The 13,290-nt window shown below is 50.8% G+C and overlaps 1 protein-coding gene across 16 annotated transcripts in view; it reads right to left on the bottom strand.

The window, feature by feature from the left end:
* lpp (LIM domain containing preferred translocation partner in lipoma) overlaps positions 1–13,290 on the bottom strand; it is a 507,683-nt gene that overhangs the window by 391,370 nt on the left and 103,023 nt on the right. For 14 of the 16 annotated variants that reach the window (XR_010965395.1, XR_010965397.1, XR_010965396.1 and 11 more), the window contains one exon: positions 10,748–10,798. The exons of the other annotated variants lie outside the window; for them this stretch is intronic. The gene's annotated coding sequence lies outside the window, so the exon portion shown is untranslated. The remainder of the gene's footprint in view (positions 1–10,747; positions 10,799–13,290) is intronic. 16 annotated transcript variants of the gene reach the window in all.

The following is a 13,290-nucleotide window of genomic DNA, read 5'->3' as shown; positions in this document are numbered from 1 at the left end:
TGTACAATATCCACAGAACGAACAGTCCCCTCGATCTGTACAATATCTACAGAACGAACAGTCCCCTCGATCTGTACAATATCTACAGAACGATCCGTCCCCTCGATCTGTACAATATCTACAGAACGAACAGTCCCCTCGATCTGTACAATATCCACAGAACGAACAGTCCCCTCGATCTGTACAATATCTACAGAACGATCCGTCCCCTCGATCTGTACAATATCTACAGAACGAACAGTCCCCTCGATCTGTACAATATCCACAGAACGAACAGTCCCCTCGATCTGTACAATATCTACAGAACGAACAGTCCCCTCGATCTGTACAATATCCACAGAACGAACAGTCCCCTCGATCTGTACAATATCCACAGAACGAACAGTCCCCTCGATCTGTACAATATCCACAGAACGATCCGTCCCCTCGATCTGTAGAATATCCACAGAACGATCCGTCCCCTCGATCTGTACAATATCTACAGAACGATCCGTCCCCTCGATCTGTACAATATCTACAGAACGAACAGTCCCCTCGATCTGTACAATATCCACAGAACGAACAGTCCCCTCGATCTGTACAATATCTACAGAACGAACAGTCCCCTCGATCTGTACAATATCCACAGAACGAACAGTCCCCTCGATCTGTACAATATCCACAGAACGAACAGTCCCCTCGATCTGTGCAATATCCACAGAACGATCCGTCCCCTCGATCTGTACAATATCCACAGAACGATCCGTCCCCTCGATCTGTACAATATCCACAGAACAAACAGTCCCCTCGATCAGCACAATATCCACAGAACGAACAGTCCCCTCGATCTGTACAATATCCACAGAACGAACAGTCCCCTCGATCTGTACAATATCTACAGAACAAACATTCCCCTCGATCTGTACAATATGTAGAGAACGAACATTCCCCTCGATCTGTACAATATCCACAGAACGATCCGTCCCCTCGATCAGCACAATATCCACAGAACGAACAGTCCCCTCGATCAGCACAATATCCACAGAACGAACAGTCCCCTCGATCTGTACAATATCCACAGAACGAACAGTCCCCTCGATCTGTACAATATCTACAGAACGAACAGTCCCCTCGATCTGTACAATATCCACAGAACGAACAGTTCCCTCGATCTGTACAATATCCACAGAACGAACAGTCCCCTCGATCTGTACAATATCTACAGAACGAACAGTCCCCTCGATCTGTACAATATCTACAGAACGAACAGTCCCCTCGATCTGTACAATATCCACAGAACGATCTGTCCCCTCGATCTGTACAATATCCACAGAACGATCCGTCCCCTCGATCTGTACAATATCTACAGAACGAACAGTCCCCTCGATCTGTACAATATCTACAGAACGAACAGACCCCTCGATCAGTACAATATCTACAGAACGAACATTCCCCTCGATCTGTACAATATCCACAGAACGAACAGTCCCCTCGATCTGTACAATATCCACAGAACGAACAGTCCCCCCGATCTGTACAATATTTACAGAAGGTGGGGAAATGTGAAATTATCTACTTTAGTAGGAAGAATAGAAAAGCAGAATAGTTTTTAAAAAGGTGAGAGAATAAGAAATGTTGGTATTCTAAGGGATTTGGGTGTCCTTGCACACGAATCATAGAAAGTTAACGTGCAGGTACAGCAAGCAATTAGGAAAGCAAATGGTATGTTGGCCTTTATTGCAAGAGGGTTGGAGTACAAGAGTAAGGGAGTCACAGGGGAACATAACTCGATACATTGCTTTAACAAACCAAGCTGGGAAACGGGACAGGAATCTGAATACCATAAATACTTTTACAAATTGGAGCAAGAATCTGGGAAGGGGAGCAGGGATCTGGGAAGGGGAGCAGGGATCTGGGAAGGGGAGCAGGGATCTGGATAAGAACATAAGAAATAGGAGCAGGAGTAGGCCATACGGCCCCTCAAGCCTGCTCCTCCATTCAATTCTCAACGACTCAGCATCCACAGCCCTCTGGGGTTGAGAATTCCAAAGATTCACAACCCTCTGAGTGAAGGATTTTTTCCTCATTGCAGTCCTAAATGACCGACCCTTTATCCTGCGATTATGCCCCCTAATTCTAGACTCTCCAGCCACGGAAACAATCTCTCAGCATCTACCCTGTCAAGACCTCTAAGAATTTAATTCATTTCAATGAGATCACCCCTCATTCTTCTAAACTCCAGAGAGGATAGGCCCATTCTACTCAATCTCTCTGCATAGGACAACTCTCTCATCCCAGGAATCAATCTAGGGAACCTTTGCTGCACCCCTTGAAGGCAAGTATATCCTTCCTTAGGTAAGGAGACCAAAACTGTACACAGTACTCCAGGTGTGGTCTCACCAGAACCCTATATAATTGCAGCAAGATTTCCTTACTCTTGTATTCCAACCCTCTTACATAAGAACATAAGAAATAGGAGCAGGAGTAGGCCAATCGGCCCCTCGAGCCTGCTCCGCCATTCAATAAGATCATGGCTGATCTGATCCTAACCTCAAATCTAAATTCATGTCCAATTTCCTGCCCGCTCCCCGTAACCCCTAATTCCCTTTACTTCTAGGAAACTGTCTCAACAAAGGCAATAAAGGCCAACATACCATTTGCTTTCCTAATTGCTTGCTGTACCTGCATGTTAACTTTCTATGATTCGTGTGCAAGGACACCCAAATCCCTCTGAATACCAACATTTCTTATTCTCTCACCTTTTAAAAACTATTCCACTTTTCTATTCTTCCTCCTAAAGTGGATAATTTCACATTTCTCCACATTATACTCCATCTGCCACCTTCTCGCCCACTCACTTAACCTGTCTATATCCTTTTGCAGCCCTGTTGCGTCCTCCTATCATATCATGATTTTCGAAGTGCCCTGTTACTATGATCTTATAGATTCCAACATTTTCCCGATTACTGATGTTAGGCTAACTGGTCTGTAGTTCCCTGTTTTCTCTCTCTCTCCTTTCTTGAATAGCGGGGTTACATTTATTACCTTCCAATCCACGGGGACTGTTCTGGAATCTAGGGAATTTTGGAAGATCACAACCAATGCATCCACTATCTCTGCAACCACCTCCTTTAGAACCCTAGGATGTAGGCCATCAGGTCCAGGGGATTTATCGGTTTTTAGTCCCATTAATTGCACCAGTACTTTTTCTTTACTAATCTTAATTACTTTAAGTTCCTCGCTCTCATTACACCCTTAGTTCCTCATTATTTCTGGTATGTTTATTATGTCTTCTACTGTGAAGACAGATACAAAATATTTGTTTCATGTCTCTGCCATTTCCTCATTCCCTGTTATAATTCCTCCTGTCTCAGCCTCACGTTTACTTTTGCCTTACGTTTACTTTTGCTGCTCTCCTCCTTTTTACATACTTGTAGAAGCTCTTACAATCCGTTTTTATATTTCTTGCTAGTTTACTTTCAATCAATTTTCTCCCTTTTTATCAATTTCTTGGTCATCCTTTGCTGGTTTCCGAAACCCTCCCGATCCTCAGGCTCTTTTTGGCAACATTATAAGCCTCTTCTTTTATTCTAATATTATCCTTAACTTCTCTAGTTAGCCACGGTTAGATCACTTTTCCCGTGGAGTTTTTATTCCTCAAGAGTATGTATATTCGTAGAGAATTATGAATTATTTCTTTAAATGTTCACCATTGCTTAACTACCGTCATATCTTTTAATCTAATTTCCCAATCTATCTCAGACAACTCACCCCTCATACCTACGTAATTGGCACTGTTTTAATTTAAGACCCTAGTTTCGAACTTAATATGAAATTCTATCTTATTTTGATCACTCTGCCTCAGAGGATCCTTAACTATAAGATTAGTAATTAACCCTGTTGCATTACACAATTGTAGATCTAAAATAACCTGTTCCCTAGTTGGCTCCTCGACATACTGGGCATGATTTTAGCCTGGAAAAGTGGATGGGTTGGGGGCAGGGGTGCAGTAACAATTGCACAAATCTAAAACCCCCCATTTCCGGTTTTCACAGGGGCGGGACGAGGGGCGGGACGAGGGGCGGGACGAGGGACGGGGCGGGGCGAGGGGCGGGACGAGGGGCGGGACGAGGGACGGGGCGGGGCGAGGGGCGGGGCGGGGCGAGGGGCGGGGCGGGGCGAGGGGCGGGACGAGGGACGGGGCGGGACGAGGGGCGGGACGAGGGACGGGGCGGGACGAGGGGCGGGACGAGGGACGGGGCGGGACGAGGGGCGGGACGAGGGACGGGGCGGGACGAGGGACGGGGCGGGACGAGGGACGGGACGAGGGACGGGGCGGGACGAGGGGCGGGGCGGGACGAGGGGCGGGGCGGGACGAGGGGCGGGGCGAGGGACGGGGCGGGACGAGGGGCGGGGCGGGACGAGGGGCGGGGCGGGACGAGGGGCGGGGCGAGGGACGGGGCGGGACGAGGGGCGGGACGAGGGACGGGGCGGGACGAGGGGAGGGGCGGGACGAGGGGAGGGGCGGGACGAGGGGCGGGACGAGGGGCGGCGAGGGGCGGGGCGAGGGGCGGGGCGGGACGAGGGGCGGGACGAGGGGCGGGGCGAGGGGCGGGGCGAGGGGCGGGGCGAGGCGGGACGAGACGAGGGGCGGGGCGAGGCGAGGGGCGGGACGAGGGGCGGGACGAGGGGCGGGACGAGGGGCGGGCGACCAACCCGCTCTCAGGAGGCGGGACGGGCATTAAAAGCTTTAAAGGAAGCTGTGGGCCTCCATTTTCAAAGCTTTTTTGATTTTAGCCCCTGGGGGCGGGGATTCCGGGGCCTTCTCCTTCACACCGCGTCAGAGGAGGCGAGAAGGCCCGAAACTGCAGCTAAGTGTCTTTATAGCACAGCTTGTGGGCCCAAAGGAGCAGGAGTGCTTCCCCCAGGCCCAACAAAGCTACCTGCAGCGACCCAACCCCGCCATGATCTCCAACCCCCTCACGATGACCGACCCCCCCCCCCCCCCAATGACTCACCCCCCACCATGATCTCCGACCCCCCCGATGACTCACCCCCCAATGACTCACCCCCAATGACTCACCCCCCACCACGATCTCCGACCCCCCCCACGATCTCCGACCCCCCCAACCACGATCTCCGACCCCCCCAACCACGATCTCCGATCACCCCACGATCTCCGACCCCCCCGTGATGACAGACCCCCCCAACCACGATCTCCGACCCCCCCCCACGATCCCCGACCCCCCCACGATGACCGACCCCCCCGATGACTGACCCCCCCCAACCACGATCTCCGACACCCCCCACGATCTCCGACCCCCCCCCCCACGATCTCCGACCCCCCCAACAACGATCTCCGACCCCCCCAACAACGATCTCCGACCCCCCCCCACGATCTCCGACCCCCCCCCCACGATCTCCGACCCCCCCAACAACGATCTCCGACCCCCCCAACCACGATCTCCGACCCCCTCAACAACGATCTCCGACCCCCTCCCGATGACTGACCCCCCCACCACGATCTCCAACCCCCCCAACAACGATCTCCGACCCCCCCCCACGATCTCCGACCCCCCCCCACGATCTCCGACCCCCCCAACAACGATCTCCGACCCCCCCAACAACGATCTCCGACCCCCCCCCACGATCTCCGACCCCCCCCCACGATCTCCGACCCCCCCAACAACGATCTCCGACCCCCCCAACCACGATCTCCGACCCCCCCCAACAACGATCTCCGACCCCCCCAACAACGATCTCCGACCCCCTCAACAACGATCTCCGACCCCCTCCCGATGACTGACCCCCCCACCACGATCTCCGACCCCCCCGATGACTGACCCCCCCCACCACGATCTCCGACCCCCCCCGATGACTGACCCCCCCCCACCACAATCTCCGACCCCCCCCAATGACTGATTCTTCCCCCCACAATCTAACATTTAGCTGAACACTTACCTCTTCCATCCTCTTCTCCCGTCCAACTGAAACCAGCCTGTCAATCAGGCCAGCAAAAAAAAACAGAACAGTGTCCTTCCGTCAAAATCGTACGGATGTCCAGGAACCCCTACTTCTGGGTTTCCCGACAGGAATTACCCCCCCACCCCACCGCACCCCCGATAAAATCACGACCATTGTTCTAGAAAACTGGGAAGCTGGGAAGGGGGAGCAGGGATCTGGGAAGGGGGAGCAGGGATCTGGGAAGGGGAGCAGGGATCTGGGAAGGGGAGCAGGGATCTGGGAAGGGGAGCAGGGATCTGGTGCTGTGCTCGATTGGGGTCAGTTCAATACAGACCATGATTACAATTCCTAAACCTTCACTGATTTCAATAATCAGAACTCAACGCCCCATTCTGTGGAATTCGATGTGGTGATGAGAGAATAGTTGATATGCCAGTTTAGGTGTGATGATGTTTCGTGTGATCCAGAGACCCCGAGCGAGAGTTGTGTCCGGACCCCTGAGGTTTGATGCTTGTACCCAGCCTTTCTGTACCACCTACTCCATCACTGCTTATTTGAAGTGATTTATCCGTGGTTTCGTGAATACCAGATCATAGAAATAAGTTTATCCGTTTTTCCATAGTGATTCTCATAAAAACCCACTGGAAGTTCCCCATTCAGCATCCACTGTGCTATTGGGTGAATTACAGTCAGGCATTCGACACCTAAAGGTCACAGGTAAGGTCGAATATTCGGCTGGAATCGCCCATCAATTGGTTCAATGAAAGACGAGGCAGTGGCCTTTCTCTGTAATACAACAGTTACTTACTGTTCTGTGCCCTTCCCCCCGACCCAAAATAAAGCCACATTTCAAAAGTTCCTATTTATAAACCTCCAGGGTAGATTAAATACTCTGCAATTTATCATTTACAACAGATTTACTTCCACTTTGCTCAAAATAAACTAAAAACACACTGACGGCCAAACATCTGTTTTCATTTTGAATGAAACCATCTATGCCATAATGTACATCATACATCTACACCGTAACCTACGTCATCCATCCATCTCGTACATCTACACCGTAACCCACGTCATCCATCCATCTCGTACATCTACACCGTAACCCACGTCATCCATCCATCTCGTACATCTACACCGTAACCCACGTCATCCATCCATCTCGTACATCTACACCGTAACCTACGTCATCCATCCATCTCGTACATCTACACCGTAACCTACGTCATCCATCCATCTCGTACATCTACACCGTAACCTACGTCATCCATCCATCTCGTACATCTACACCGTAACCCACGTCATCCATCCATCTCGTACATCTACACCGTAACCCACGTCATCCATCCATCTCGTACATCTACACCGTAACCTACGTCATCCATCCATCTCGTACATCTACACCGTAACCTACGTCATCCATCCATCTCGTACATCTACACCCGTAACCCACGTCATCCATCCATCTCGTACATCTACGTCGTAATCTATGTCGTGCATCTACGTCGTACATCTACGTCGTACATCTACGCCGTGCATCTACGCCGTGCATCTACATCATACGTCGTACATCTACGTTGTACATCTACACCATATCATAGAACATTGCCACATACCTGAAAAGGAAAAATTTGCAGGGCTACGGGGAAAGAGCAGGGGTGAGGGGGGGCGGGAGTGGGACTAATTGGATAGCTCTTTTTAAGAGCCGGCAGAGGCACAATGGGCCGAATGGCCTCCTTCAGTGCTGCAAGATTCTCTGATTCTATGAAGGTGGGGCTGTTCTGTTTGTGACCAGCAGGGAGCGCATTGCTCCACTCTGAGTGAGTTCACACTGGGATGGCTGTGACACTTTCACTCCAGTTCACCATCATGGTCACCAGCACCATCACACGCTAGTGAGCATCACCGTAGCACCGAGCAAGCAAAGGCTCAGCTTCCTCTATCCTCAACTCCCAGCCCCCTGCCACAATTTACGGCTATCTTAAGATCAGGCGCTGGTACCCAAATTTATTAAATAATCAATCACTGAACAGCTGTCCTTAAAATAAGTAAAGGATTAACAAAGGACCAATTCACCTCTCTCACAGGTACCGAGCAAAAAATGGGGAAAGAGTAGGGGAATGGGACTGAGGGGAGAGCTCTCTCAGAGAGAGGGTAGAGGGGCAATGGGGTTAAAGGGGAAAGGGGGAATGGGACTGAGGGGAGAGGTCTCTCAGAGAGAGGGTAGAGGGGTAATGGGTTAAGGGGAAAGGGGGAATGGGACTGAGGGGAGAGCTCTCTCAGTGAGAGGGTAGAGGGGGCAATGGGGTTAAAGGGGGAAAGGGGGAATGGGACTGAGGGGAGAGCTCTCTCAGTGAGAGGGTAGAGGGGCAATGGGGGTTAAAGGGGAAAGGGGGAATGGGACTGAGGGGAGAGCTCTCTCAGTGAGAGGGTAGAGGGGTGATGGGCCGAATTGAGCTGCACATTTCTCTGATGCTACTCCTGTAGGTACCTGTTTAGACTTTTCTCCTAAACTCTATAAATGGCTCGCGACAATGGACTGAGGCTCTTATGAACTTAACCCGACTTCTTTATTCTCTGCCTGTTAATCATTTATCACATTGCTGTTTGTGGGATCTTGCTGTGAGCAAATTGGCTGTGGTGTTTCCTACATTACAACAGTGATTACACAACAAAAGTACTTAATTGGCTGTAAAGCGCTTTGGGACATCCTGAGATTGTGAAAGGCACGATCGAAAGGCAAGTCTTTCTTTTAATGGTCCAGATTCTTGCCTCTTCTCACTGGTGTTCAACCCTGGATTGGTGCTAATATCCCGCCAACAATTAGAAAGGACATTTTTAGACTGATCGCAGGAAACCGTCCCAGGGAGGAACCCTGAGAAACAACAGCGGCCAGGCATGGATACAAGACGACAAAAATACACTTAGAACAAACACCCACATTCAATAAATCGACAGGTCATATCTGCATCACCGGCAGGCACTGGGTACTCCTGAACACAAAGGGAGGTCCTGAGAGAAAGAGACGCTCAGGGACACCGTTTGCAGAAGCTGCTCTTAATAACGAGTTAGCCTAACCAATTAAAACCAGGTTAAACCCAAAACACACGGCCAACAGCCCATCACAGGGCAGGAATCAGAGAGGTGAGGAGGGGGAGGGAGTAGCGTAGGGGGTGGGAGGAGAAGGTGCGAGAGGGGGTCAGGAGGGGGTGGGGGAGGGGTTGGGAGGGCGGAGGGGTTGGGAGGGGAGGGGGTAGGGCGGGAGTGGTGGAGGGAGTGGTGGAGGGGGTGGCGAGAGGGTGGCGAGGGGAGGGGACGGGTCGGGGAGGGGACGGGTCGGGGAGGGGACGGGTCGGGGAGGGGACGGGTCGGGGAGGGGGACGGGTCGGGGAGGGGACGGGTCGGGGAGGGGACGGGTCGGGGAGGGGACGGGGTGGGTCGGGGAGGGGACGGGTGGGTCGGGGAGGGGACGGGTGGGTCGGGGAGGGGGTGGGACGGGTCGGGGAGGGGACGGGTGGGTCGGGGAGGGGGTGGGAGGGGGTGGGTCGGGGAGGGGGTGGGAGGGGGTGGGACGGGTCGGGGAGGGGGTGGGAGGGGGTGGGAGGGGACGGGTCGGGGAGGGGACGGGTCGGGGAGGGGACGGGTCGGGGAGGGGGTGGGAGGGGACGGGTCGGGGAGGGGGTGATGGAGGCTTGCAGTAGAATGGGAAATAAATGAAACCAAAAGCTGAGGAGTGCAATTCTTTAATGACATACAGATCACGATACAGGAGCGGGTCACACACGCACAGGGACACACACATGGACATACAGGGACACACGGTCACACAAATGCACACACATGCGGGCACAAATACACACACACACACACACACACACGGACGGACACACGCGAACATGGGCACCCCCCACTGTCGGTGAGTCTGGGCAGAATCTATCAGCAGCATCCGTTATGCAAATTACTAAATGGAGACCCTGCTTATAGCTCCATTTCCAAGTGAGAGAGACTAAAATCTACAGAAGATAATTCTGCTGTAACTTTTGAGTTGGACCATTGAAGTCACAGTACAGGGGATCGTCAGGAGGAGAAGAGCTTCTTAGAAAGGTTTCTCCTCAGCTACATCTTGAACAGCAACTCTTAAAAATGACAGGTTTATTCCGTGAGTCAGCATTAAGCTCACCGTTTTCAGATGGGGAATTTGTCAACTGTGACAAGAGAAATGAATAAACCTGCCATTTTTAAGCTTAAACATGCACTCCCTCCAGCACTAGCGCACCATGGTTGCAGTGCATGTACAGCCCTGAATCCAAGTTTGGTCAATATACTGTACAGACTGGCCATGGATGGAAGCCAAGGCTCAGGGCAGTTGTGGCCGTGTTATGAATATCAATGTTCCAAAATCTGCTCTTTGTTCCTCACCTTTTTTATTCATTCTCGGGATGTGGGCATCGCTGGCAAGGCTGCCATTTATTGCCCATCCCTAGTTGCCCTCAGAAGGTGGCAGTGAGCCTCCTTCTTGAATCGCTGGTGTGGGACTGGAGTCACATATAGGCCCAGACCGGGTAAGGACGGCAGGTTTCCTTCCCTAAAGGACATTAGTGAACCAGTTGGGTTTTTACAACAATCCGACAGCTTCATGGTCACTTTTACTGATTTACTTCCAGATTATTTCGAACTGAATTCAAATTCTCATGGTGGGATTTGAACTCACGTTCTCCAGAATATTTCACCAATACACTGCACTTTTCACTCTATGCTTCACACCGAATGCATCGAACAGTGCTGGGAAAAGCCATTTACTTACAGAGAGAGAGCTGTGCCAAATCCACCACTGAGGAAACTTTCTCAATTCTTTCTGTTTTAAAAAAAAAGAACAAAAAAAGTTACCAAATTAGTTGATTATTTTATACATTGAAATGATCAGGCGGGGGATCTGTGCAGCATGAGAGAGAAAGGGAAATGTTGGAAATCAGACATAGTTCATCAGTGTCCTTGCTCCGCTCATCCAGTTTGAACAAAAAATCCACACCACAAAACATTACAATCCCTCTTCTCTTTACAGGGGCAGCTGTGTATTTTTGTATTTATCTGACATCAACACATTTCAACAGAATGTTACCGAATCCAACAACCCTATCAGACAAAATCTAAAACTGCTCCAACAGGTGGAAATTAAATGTGTGGAGTGAAGTGAATCGTTGACATTAATCGCAGATCTCAGCACAACTCTCTGAGACCAACAAGAGGCAGCACAACAAAACTCTTCCTTTGCTGCACATTAACCCATCACACCTGTACAGGTCTGTCGCTGTACGCCGCTGGGGTACAGTACTGGTGGGTACAGGTCTGTCACTGTATAACACTGGGGTACAGTACTGGTGGGTACAGGTCTGTCACTGTATAACACTGGGGTACAGTACTGGTGGGTACAGGTCTGTCACTGTATAACACTGGGGTACAGTACTGGTGGGTACAGGTCTGTCACTGTATAACGCTGGGGTACAGTACTGGTGGGTACAGGTCTGTCACTGTATAACACTAGGGTACAGTACTGGTGGGTACAGGTCTGTCACTGTATAACACTGGGGTACAGTACTGGTGGGTACAGGTCTGTCACTGTATAACACTGGGGTACAGTACTGGTGGGTACAGGTCTGTCACTGTATAAGACTGGGGTACAGTACTGGTGGGTACAGGTCTGTCACTGTATAACACTGGGGTACAGTACTGGTGGGTACAGGTCTGTCACTGTATAACACTGGGGTACAGTACTGGTGGGTACAGGTCTGTCCCTGTATAACACTGGGGTACAGTACTGGTGGGTACAGGTCTGTCACTGTATAATACTGGGGTACAGTACTGGTGGGTACAGGTCTGTCACTGTATAACACTGGGGTACAGTACTGGTGGGTCCAGGTCTGTCACTGTATAACACTGGGGTACAGTACTGGTGGGTACAGGTCTGTCACTGTATAACACTGGGGTACAGTACTGGTGGGTACAGGTCTGTCACTGTATAACACTGGGGTACAGTCACGCTCCCCGGGTGCCAATCCCTGGTTCCTGCCCTTAATGATTATGGTTCAGCTCAGGGCAAAAACAAAACAAAGCACCTCAGGAAATTCCTTCGGCACAGCAGCCAGGCATAGTATCATTAAATCATACACCATTCGGCCCATCATGCCTGTGCCGGCTCTTTGAAAGATCTATCCAATTAGTCCCACTCCCCTGTTCTTTCCTCACAGCCCTGCAAATTTTTCCCTTTCAAGTATTTATCCAATTCCCTTTTTGAAAGTTATTATTGAATCTGCTTCCACCGCCCTTTCAGGCAGCGAATTCCAGATCAGAACAACTCGCTGCGTAAAAAAATCTCTCCTCATCTCCCCTCTGGTTCTTTTGCCAATTTCCTTGAATCTGTCCCCTCCTGCCACTGGAAACAGTTTCTCTCTATTTACTCCATCAAAACCCTTCATTTTCCAGTGTTTTCTGTCTTGATTCCTGACACCGATGCGTGAGGTGTGTGGTCAGTGTTTAGTCAGTGAGGAAAGGCTGCAGTGATACCCTGTCCATCACACCCTCGCAGGTCTGGTTAGTGCTGGTCTGAGATCCCGAGCTACACAGAATACTTCACTCTCAATTCTGATTACCAACAACACGGAATTAAACCCAGCAGCACCCAGAGTGACGGTTCTCTCCTGGTTGCTGCTGTGCACAACATCCCCTTGAAACAAGTCATCTATAACCACACAGAAAGTCTTAGCAGATTAGACTGTTTGAAACATGGGTTGAAAGACGTGCTTCATTTCTTTACACGCATCACAACTCAGATTCAAATGGGCGGCCAAACAAGTCAAAACACTTCCTCTGGACTGGAATGGGCTTGGTTAACTTAGAGCACAGCTGTGCAAAACTACCTCTGCGGTTTGAGAAAGCGTGCTCGCACTCTGAATATACCTGAGCCAGCTTCTGTTTGCACTTCCTTTGCACACAGAGATCCCCTGGAAGCATGTTGGTGAGATTATATCGTCACTGGAGACAGAGCAGGTCTGAGGAAAGGTCACCGACCTGAACCATGAACTCTGTCCCTCTCCCGGCAGGCGCCGCCTGGCCTGCTGAGCTTTTCCAACATTTTCCGTCTTTATTTCAGATTTTCAGCATCCGCGGTATTTTGCTTTTATTTTATCCACCGTCTAAACATAGGTGATAGGGGACGGCCTAAATCAAGGATCAGTTCTTCAAAGGAATAATGAGTATGAGAGAAAAACTCGTGCGCTGGGAGTTTGGTCAGTTTGCCACGATGGTCCCACTCCAGAGACCTGAGCCCATAATTCCGGCTGATATTCCAGT

The sequence above is a fragment of the Heptranchias perlo genome, chromosome 13, assembly GCF_035084215.1.
Source record: "Heptranchias perlo isolate sHepPer1 chromosome 13, sHepPer1.hap1, whole genome shotgun sequence".
Classification (NCBI taxonomy): domain Eukaryota; kingdom Metazoa; phylum Chordata; class Chondrichthyes; order Hexanchiformes; family Hexanchidae; genus Heptranchias; species Heptranchias perlo.
The sequence above is the reverse complement of the archived record's forward strand: the minus strand, read 5'-3'. Positions and strand labels throughout refer to the sequence as shown.